Source organism: Nerophis lumbriciformis, linkage group LG16 (assembly GCF_033978685.3).
Source record: "Nerophis lumbriciformis linkage group LG16, RoL_Nlum_v2.1, whole genome shotgun sequence".
Classification (NCBI taxonomy): Eukaryota; Metazoa; Chordata; class Actinopteri; order Syngnathiformes; family Syngnathidae; genus Nerophis; species Nerophis lumbriciformis.
In genome coordinates this window covers 37,816,652-37,826,664 of record NC_084563.2, presented here as the reverse complement: position 1 = coordinate 37,826,664, position 10,013 = coordinate 37,816,652, and the positions used below count along the sequence as shown (strand labels likewise).

Here is a 10,013-nt window from a genome sequence, read left to right as displayed (position 1 = left end):
ATTTAAACATAGTGTTACTGTTCAAACTGTATGTAATGTTACAGTGGCCAAAATATCCAAATATCAAATATGTTTATATATATTGATATATATATATGTATATATAAACATATATATACACACATATATATATATATATATATATATATATATATATATATATATATATATATATATATATATATACATACTGTATGTACATATACATTCATAAATAAACATATATGCATGTATAGACATATATATATACACACACATATATATATATATATATATGTACATATATATATATATATATATATGTATGTATATATATACACACACATATATATATATATATATATGTACATATATATATATATATATATATGTATGTATATATATATACATACATGTATATGTGTAAATATATACATATACATACATATATACATATATATCCATCCATCCATCCATTTTCTACCGCTTATATACATATGTATATATGCATACATACATATATACGCATATATATATATACATATGTATATATGCATATATAGACATATACAGTATATACACACATATATATGCATATGTATATATATATATATATATGTATGTATATGTATGTATATATATGTATGTATATATATGTGTATATATATATATATATATATATATATATATATATATATATATATATATATATGTATATATATATATATACAGTACACTGTAAAAACTGAAATCTAAATAAAATAAGGGTGATATTTGCTTATTTTCTGTCTGATAAGATAATTCTTCTCACTAAGCAGATTTTATGTTAGAGTGTTTTACTTGTTTTAAGGGTTTTGGTCCTAAATTATCTCAGTAAAATATTACAGCTTGTTGCTGAGATTTTATGACCTATATTGAGTAAAACATGCTTGAAACTAGAATATCAACTGTTGCAAAGCTGTGTCATCAACACTCACAAGTATAAAACTACTTTTTTAAAGTAATCATTTCCAGAGGTGGGACCAAGTCATTGTTTTGCAAGTCACAAGTAAGTCTCAAGTCTTTTCCCTCAAGTCCGAGTCAAGTCCCGAGTCAAGACAGGCAAGCCCCGAGTCAAGTCCAAAGTCAAGACTGGAAAGTCTCAAGTCAAGTCCTAAGTCCTGCATTTTGAGCTTCGAGTCCTTTCAAGTCCTTTTAACCACAGACTAATATATTAACACAGATTGTGTATGCTTTTCAAACGCTGTATTTATTTATTAAAACAAGTGCATTTTAAATTGCAGGAAAGAAAATTGTGCTGACATTGCCCTTTATAATAGCACTATTAACCAGTCATTTTAAACATAAACTCATTCCTTTACAGAACAAACACATTGAAAAATAAAGTGCAAATGTACTTATTTGTACAAAAGTGTTAACATTGAAAAAACATGACATATACGTGAACATAACAAAAAAGTTGTACTTTTTATATGTCAGGGCCCTATGCTGCATTGCATTTGCAAAAGACCAAATTAGCCAAGAGTCTTTGTGCACGATGGGGGCGTAGTATGATGCCACCATGGCTGAAAACTCGCTCCACTGGAGCACTGGAGGCAGGCACTGCCAAGACTCTCATGGCCACTCGGAACAGTGAAGGAAGAGTCTTCATGTTCAATGCCCAGAACAAAAGGGGGGAGAGAGTTGTTTTGGGTTGGTGCACTACTTGTAAGTGTATCTTGTGTTTTTTATGTTGATTTAATTAAAAAAAGAAAAAAATATATATATATTTCTTGTGCGGCCCGATACCAATCGATCCATGGACCAGTACCGGGCCGCGGCCCGGTGGTTGGGAACCACTGAGGTAAACAACCAACAGTATGTCAGAAAGCTAGCTATAACGGTACACATATTCATAATATAGTATACATTTTAACTGACCTTTATTTTACTATTTTTGTCTTTTTTTAGGTGGCTAAAATACGCGGTGCTGCTGACCGCCGTCTAACGTTACGTGTGATATATTGACTAACGTAACCCTGCTTAAAAAAAATCACTGAACAAAAATAATGAATAAGGTAGTGAACTGCAACAGATTCCCGTGTTTGCAATAACGTTATAACGTTAGCAGTGAGTTTACAGCCTCACTGATTTAACTACACAGCAAATAAAAGTCACGTTACTTAGCCAATAAACGTTATCTTACATTCAAAACTTACCGTTCTTTGTGCAACTTCAAATGCCGGACGAAGTTGGAAGTTGTTGCCTCTCCATCAGTAATTTTCGAACCGCATGTGTTGCATACTGCAAACCGTTTTGTGTTGACCACCTCGTAATTTTTATACCCAAACAAAATTATTTTAGGTATCATTTTTTGCTCCCAGTCAGACATAACATCTCCTTCGTCAAGGCAGGGGACAAACCACAGGCTGGATTTAAGGCCCCAACCGGACTGCTAGCCACAGCCCGTGACTGGCAGCTTCAGGTGGATCTCGGCAGACAGCTGAAGTTTCCAGAGCGCATAGCAAGGACATCGCTGAGGCCAGACCTTGTCTTAACTTCTGACTCAACGAAGCAAGTTGTGCTGCTGGAACTTACAGTCCCCTGGGAAGACCGGATGGAGGAGGCCCATGAGCGAAAGAAGGCCAAATACCTTGAGCTGGTCGAGACATGCAGAGAGAGCGGCTGGAGGACCCGCTGTGAGCCTATAGAAGTGGGCTGCAGGGGCTTTCTAGGGCAATCTGTGCATCAAGCATTCAGACTTCTTGGAATCAGAGGGTTGCTGGAGAGAAAAGCCACCAGAAATATCAGTGAGGCTGCTGAGAAAGCCTCAAGGTGGTTGTGGATCAAGAGGGGAGACAGATGGAGTAGTTCGCTGCTTGGACACAAGCCGGGGCCTGATCAGCCCCGGTTGGGTCGCCCAGGCGAGGGTGTATAGAGATCAAAGACCCGAAACACCCAATGAACCTTGGTTCTTTACTGATGATGTGTTCAAGCTGCACCGCAAGGTGTTTCTCAAATCTAGTATGACTGGCCTAGCCAGTGACTTCCAGGAAAGTCTGGATGACAACCGTGAAAGTGTGGTGACGACTGGAGAGACAGTGGACAGCCCGGAGAGACGGCAACGGGGCAGTAAAGGTTAGCACCCTGCACTGCAGCTCCCGTGAGGGAGCACCCACAAAACGCTACAGAAAGCCCTAAAGAAAGATACCCCCACGGGTGCCCGAGAGGGGGGGAGGATGAGCACCCCAAACTGACGGATCTTTTGGTACCAGACATACGCGACGGATTATCGACAACGACAGCAACTTGTTTTTGTGGCAAGGTCTGTAAGAACCTGAGAGGCCTGAGGATCCACCAGACCAGGATGGGCTGCATAAGGAGAAAGCAAGCTGAGCAACGCACAGAGCCAGTGTCTAGTACTGACCCTGGTGAGACGAAGGAGGAGCAGGAACCGGAGTCACCCCACAGTGTCCAGAACCTCCATGCTCAACATGCTGTACCCGACAAACCATCTGAACAGCGCCGGGTCTTATGGCCTGCAGCAAACAAGGAATCTGAATGGCGACAGTTTGACGAGGATGTTGATGCTACCCTTGATGCAGCATGCAGAGGGGAGGTTGATCGGCGACTGCAGCTGATGAGTACACTGATCATCAGCATGGGTGCTGAGAGATTTGGCATCAAACAACCCAAGGCTCAGAACATTGCCAGGCCAAACCGGCGGGAGACCAAGATCGCCCAGCTCAGGAAAGAACTGAAGGCCTTAAAACATCAGTATAAGAGGGCGAGTGAGGAGGAAAGACCAGCCCTGTCAGAGCTCAGGGACATCCTGAAGCAGAAGCTCATCTCTCTCCGACGTGCTGAGGGACATAGGAGAAGGGGCAGAGAGAGGGCGCGCAAGCGCACTGCCTTCATAGCAAACCCTTTTGGATTTACGAAACAGCTGCTGGGGCAGAAGCGGAGCGGGACCCTTGTCTGCTCTGAAGAGGAGATCAATCAGCACCTCAGTAACACATACAGCGACAGTAGGAGAGAAGAAGATCTGCCCCCCTGCAGAGGGCTACCCACACCATCAGAACCCTCCTTTCAGTTTAACATCAAAGAGCCCACCTTGGCAGAAGTCAGGGACACCGTCCGAGCCGCAAGGACCAGCGCAGCCCCAGGCCCGAGTGGAGTGCCATACAAAGTCTACAAGCATTGCCCGAGACTCCTGGAGAGGCTGTGGAGACTCATCAGGGTAGTATGGCGGAGGGGGAAGGCAGCCAAGCAGTGGCGCCATGCAGAGGGTGTCTGGATACCAAAGGAGGAGAATGCAAGTGACATCACGCAGTTCCGTACCATCTCCCTGCTCAGCGTGGAAGGCAAGATCTTTTTCAAGATTCTTGCCAACAGGTTGACAGAGTACCTCCTGAGGAATTCGTACATCGACACCGCAGTGCAGAAGGGAGGAGTCCCAGGCATGCCAGGCTGCTTGGAACACACAGGAGTGGTTACCCAGCTGATCCGGGAGGCAAGGGAAAATCAAGGAGACCTGGCTGTCCTTTGGCTTGACCTTGCCAATGCCTATGGATCCATTCCACACAAGCTCGTGACAACAGCCTTGACGACACATCATGTTCCAGAGAAGATCACTGAACTCATACGAGACTACTACAGTAGTTTCAATCTGAGATTCACCTCTGGAGCAATAACATCTGCATGGCACCGCCTGGAGAAGGGCATCATCACAGGGTGCACCATATCAGTGGCACTGTTCGCCCTAGCGATGAACATGCTGGTCAAGGCAGCAGAAGTGGAATGCAGGGGTCCGAAGTCCAGTTCCGGCATTCGCCAACCTCCGATCCGAGCCTTCATGGATGATCTGACTGTCACAACAACATCAGTGACAGGGTGTCGGTGGCTCCTCCGCGGACTGGAAAGGATCATCACATGGGCGAGAATGATGTTCAAGCCAGCTAAGTCCAGGTCCCTGGTTCTGAGGAAGGGGAGAGTGGAGGACAAATACCGCTTCAGCCTGGATGGAGTCCCCATACCATCAGTGTCAGAGAAGCCTGTGAAGAGTCTGGGGAAGATTTTTGACAGCACCCTGAAGGACAAAGCAGCAGTGCAGTCAGCCCATGTGGAGCTGAAGACCTGGCTATCAGCAGTGGACAAGTCGGGCCTCCCCGGGAAGTTCAAGGCTTGGATATACCAACATGGCATCCTGCCGAGAATCCTTTGGCCGCTGCTCATCTACGAAGTCCCAGTAACCATTGTGGAGGGCTTTGAACGCAACATCAGCCAGCACCTGCGTAGGTGGCTGGGCTTGCCGAAGAGCCTAAGCAGCATCGCCCTGTATGGGAACACCAACAAGCTGCAACTTCCCTTCACCGGATTGACTGAGGAGTCACCGGATTGACTGAGGAGTCAGAGCCAGGGAGGTGTTACTTTACAGAGACTCATCTGACACCAGAGTCTCCTCTGCTGGCATCAAGGTCAGAACTGGGAGGAAGTGGAAGGCACAGGAGGCCGTTGACCAGGCAGAAGCAAGGCTGAGACATGGCGTCTTAGTAGGTGCTGTGGCGGTCGGTCGAGCTGGGCTGGGTAGCCATACAAGACCACGCTACGACAAAGCCCAGGGTCGAGAGAGACGGCTGATGGTGCAGGGAGAGATCCGTGCAGAGGTTGAGGAGGAACGCCGGAGCAAGACAGTGGCCATGCGCCAGCAAGGAGCCTGGACAAATTGGGACCACGCATCTACCCGGAAGATGGGTTGTACTTGTATAGCGCTTTTCTACCTTCAAGGTACTCAAAGCGCTTTGACACTACTTCCACATTTACCCATTCACACACACATTCACACACTGATGGAGGGAGCTGCCATGCAAGGCGCTAACCAGCACCCATCAGGAGCAAGGGTGAAGTGTCTTGCTCAGGACACAACGGACATGACGAGGTTGGTACTAGGTGGGGATTGAACCAGGGACCCTCGGGTCGCGCACGGCCACTCTTCCACTGCGCCCCGCCGTCCCTGAGATCACCTGGACAGAACTTTGGAAGTCAGAACCAGCAAGACTCAAGTTCCTGATCCAGTCAGTGTATGATGTCCTCCCAAGTCCATCCAATCTTCATTGCTGGGGGCTAGTAGAAACACCTGAATGTCCACTGTGCAAGGCACGGGGTTCCCTGGAGCACATCCTGAGCTGCTGCCCTAAAGCCCTGGGAGAGGGGAGGTACACTTGGCGCCACGACCAGGTGCTGAAGGCAGTAGAAGACACCATTGGCACTGGAATCCAGCAGAACAAACATCAGCTCCCAGTCAGACATAACATCTCCTTCGTCAAGGCAGGGGACAAACCACAGGCTGGATTTAAGGCCCCAACCGGACTGCTAGCCACAGCCCGTGACTGGCAGCTTCAGGTGGATCTCGGCAGACAGCTGAAGTTTCCAGAGCGCATAGCAAGGACATCGCTGAGGCCAGACCTTGTCTTAACTTCTGACTCAACGAAGCAAGTTGTGCTGCTGGAACTTACAGTCCCCTGGGAAGACCGGATGGAGGAGGCCCATGAGCGAAAGAAGGCCAAATACCTTGAGCTGGTCGAGACATGCAGAGAGAGCGGCTGGAGGACCCGCTGTGAGCCTATAGAAGTGGGCTGCAGGGGCTTTCTAGGGCAATCTGTGCATCAAGCATTCAGACTTCTTGGAATCAGAGGGTTGCTGGAGAGAAAAGCCACCAGAAATATCAGTGAGGCTGCTGAGAAAGCCTCAAGGTGGTTGTGGATCAAGAGGGGAGACAGATGGAGTAGTTCGCTGCTTGGACACAAGCCGGGGCCTGATCAGCCCCGGTTGGGTCGCCCAGGCGAGGGTGTATAGAGATCAAAGACCCGAAACACCCAATGAACCTTGGTTCTTTACTGATGATGTGTTCAAGCTGCACCGCAAGGTGTTTCTCAAATCTATATATATATATATATATATATATATATATATATATATATATATATATATATATACATATACATACTGTATGTATATATACATTCATAAATAAACATATATGCATGTATAGACATATATATATACACACACATATATATATATATGTACATATATATATATATGTATGTATATATATATACATACATGTATATGTGTAAATATATACATATACATACATATATACATATACATATATATATATATATATATATATATATATATCCATCCATCCATCCATTTTCTACCGCTTATATACATATGTATATATGCATACATACATATATACGCATATATATATATATATATACATATGTATATATGCATATATAGACATATACAGTATATACACACATATATATGCATATGTATATATATATATGTATGTATATATATGTATATATATATATATATGTATATATATATATATATATATATACAGTACACTGTAAAAACTGAAATCTAAATAAAATAAGGGTGATATTTGCTTATTTTCTGTCTGATAAGATAGTTCTTCTCACTAAGCAGATTTTATGTTAGAGTGTTTTACTTGTTTTAAGGGTTTTGGTCCTAAATTATCTCAGTAAGATATTACAGCTTGTTGCTGAGATTTTATGACCTATATTGAGTAAAACATGCTTGAAACTAGAATATCAACTGTTGCAAAGCTGTGTCATCAACACTCACAAGTATAAAACTACTTTTTTAAAGTAATCATTTCCAGAGGTGGGACCAAGTCATTGTTTTGCAAGTCACAAGTAAGTCTCAAGTCTTTGCCCTCAAGTCCGAGTCAAGTCCCGAGTCAAGACAGGCAAGCCCCAAGTCAAGTCCAAAGTCAAGACTGGAAAGTCTCAAGTCAAGTCCTAAGTCCTGCATTTTGAGCTTCGAGTCCTTTCAAGTCCTTTTAACCACAGACTAATATATTAACACAGATTGTGTATGCTTTTCAAACGCTGTATTTATTTATTAAAACAAGTGCATTTTAAATTGCAGGAAAGAAAATTGTGCTGACATTGCACTTTATAATAGCACTATTAACCAGTCATTTTAAACATAAACTCATTCCTTTACAGAACAAACACATTGAAAAATAAAGTGCAAATGTACTTATTTGTACAAAAGTGTTAACATTGAAAAAACATGACATATACGTGGGGGCGTAGTATGATGCCACCATGGCTGAAAACTCGCTCCACTGGAGCACTGGAGGCAGGCACTGCCAAGACTCTCATGGCCACTCGGAACAGTGAAGGAAGAGTCTTCATGTTCAATGCCCAGAACAAAAGGGGGGAGAGAGTTGTTTTGGGTTGGTGCACTACTTGTAAGTGTATCTTGTGTTTTTTATGTTGATTTAATTAAAAAAAGAAAAAAAACATTTTTTTTTCTTGTGCGGCCCGATACCAATCGATCCACGGACCAGTACCGGGCCGCGGCCCGGTGGTTGGTAACCACTGAGGTAAACAACCAACAGTATGTCAGAAAGCTAGCTAAAACGGTACACATATTCATAATATAGTATACATTTTAACTGACCTTTATTTTACTATTTTTGTCTTTTTTTAGGTGGCTAAAATACGCGGTGCTGCTGACCGCCGTCTAACGTTACGTGTGATATATTGACTAACGTAACCCTGCTTAAAAAAAATCACTGAACAAAAATAATGAATAAGGTAGTGAACTGCAACAGATTCCCGTGTTTGCAATAACGTTATAACGTTAGCAGTGAGTTTACAGCCTAACTGATTTAACTACACAGCAAATAAAAGTCACGTTACTTAGCCAATAAACGTTATCTTACATTCAAAACTTACCGTTCTTTGTGCAACTTCAAATGCCGGACGAAGTTGGAAGTTGTTGCCTCTCCATCAGTAATTTTCGAACCGCATGTGTTGCATACTGCAAACCGTTTTGTGTTGACCACCTCGTAATTTTTATACCCAAACAAAATTATTTTAGGTATTATTTTTTGTTCACTGGCGTGTGGTTTGGACATGTCTTCTTCGTTGGTTGTCCTGCAATTTGATTGGATGAATGCTGTGTGATGAAAACAAAGTAGATCTAATTTGATTGGCTGTTGTACTGAGACCACACCAGCTGACACACGCAACGCTGATAGACAAGTACACAATGAAAAATACGGAGCGCTCCCGAATAACTTGTCAAGTCATGTCAATTCAAAAGGCTCAAGTCCAAGTGAAGTCACAAGTCATTGATGTTAAAGTCTAAGTCGAGTTGCAAGTCTTTTTACATTTTGTCAAGTCGAGTCTAAAGTCATCAAATTCATGACTCGAGTCTGACTCGAGTCCAAGTCATGTGACTCGAGTCCACACCTCTGATCATTTCTTATTTCAAGCATGTAAAAAAAAAAATCATGACTTTGACACAATTGTTTCTCATAATTAAAACAGATGACAGCCAAATGGACTTTGCTGTTTTATTTTCAATGAAACAATAGACAATACGTACTCATATAGTAGTACAGTTGTTATTAGTGAGAATATACTTATGTTAAGGTTTTTTTTGGTTCATTGAGGTTAGCTAATTTTACTTGTTTTGGAAAGTCTTGACAAGCCACATTTTCTTGTTCTATTGGCAGATAATTTTGCTTAGTTCAAACACTGACTTTTTGCAGTGTATATATATATATATATATATATATATATATATATATATACATATATATATATATATATATGTCCCAGTCGGTGTTGTTTAGTAGGCCTAAATATCAATAAAAAATAAGGCAGTGGTTTTATTTAACAAGTATATTTGATATTTTGGCCACTGTAACATTACACACAGTTTGAACAGTAACACTATGTTTAAATATTTAATAAAGTGATTTTTGACATCACAAAAAAATTAGAGTTGTAGAAATTATTGGAAACTCAAGACAGCAGTGTTCTTTTGCTTTACAAGTGTATGTAAACTTTTGATCGTGACTGTATATACAAACACAAATGTACTTATATAATGTGCTATATACATGAATAAACTGAACTGAAACTGAACTATGCTACTTTGGAGAACCAAGTGTTTTCTAAGGTGGAACTTGGTGAACAAAGTTTGGGAACCAC

General features: G+C 42.1%; 1 pseudogene; it reads left to right on the top strand.

Moving 5' to 3' along the window:
• Nucleotides 1-3,598: 3,598 nt before the first annotated feature.
• Nucleotides 3,599-6,849, top strand: LOC133617431 (uncharacterized; annotated as a pseudogene).
• Nucleotides 6,850-10,013: the final 3,164 nt, after the last annotated feature.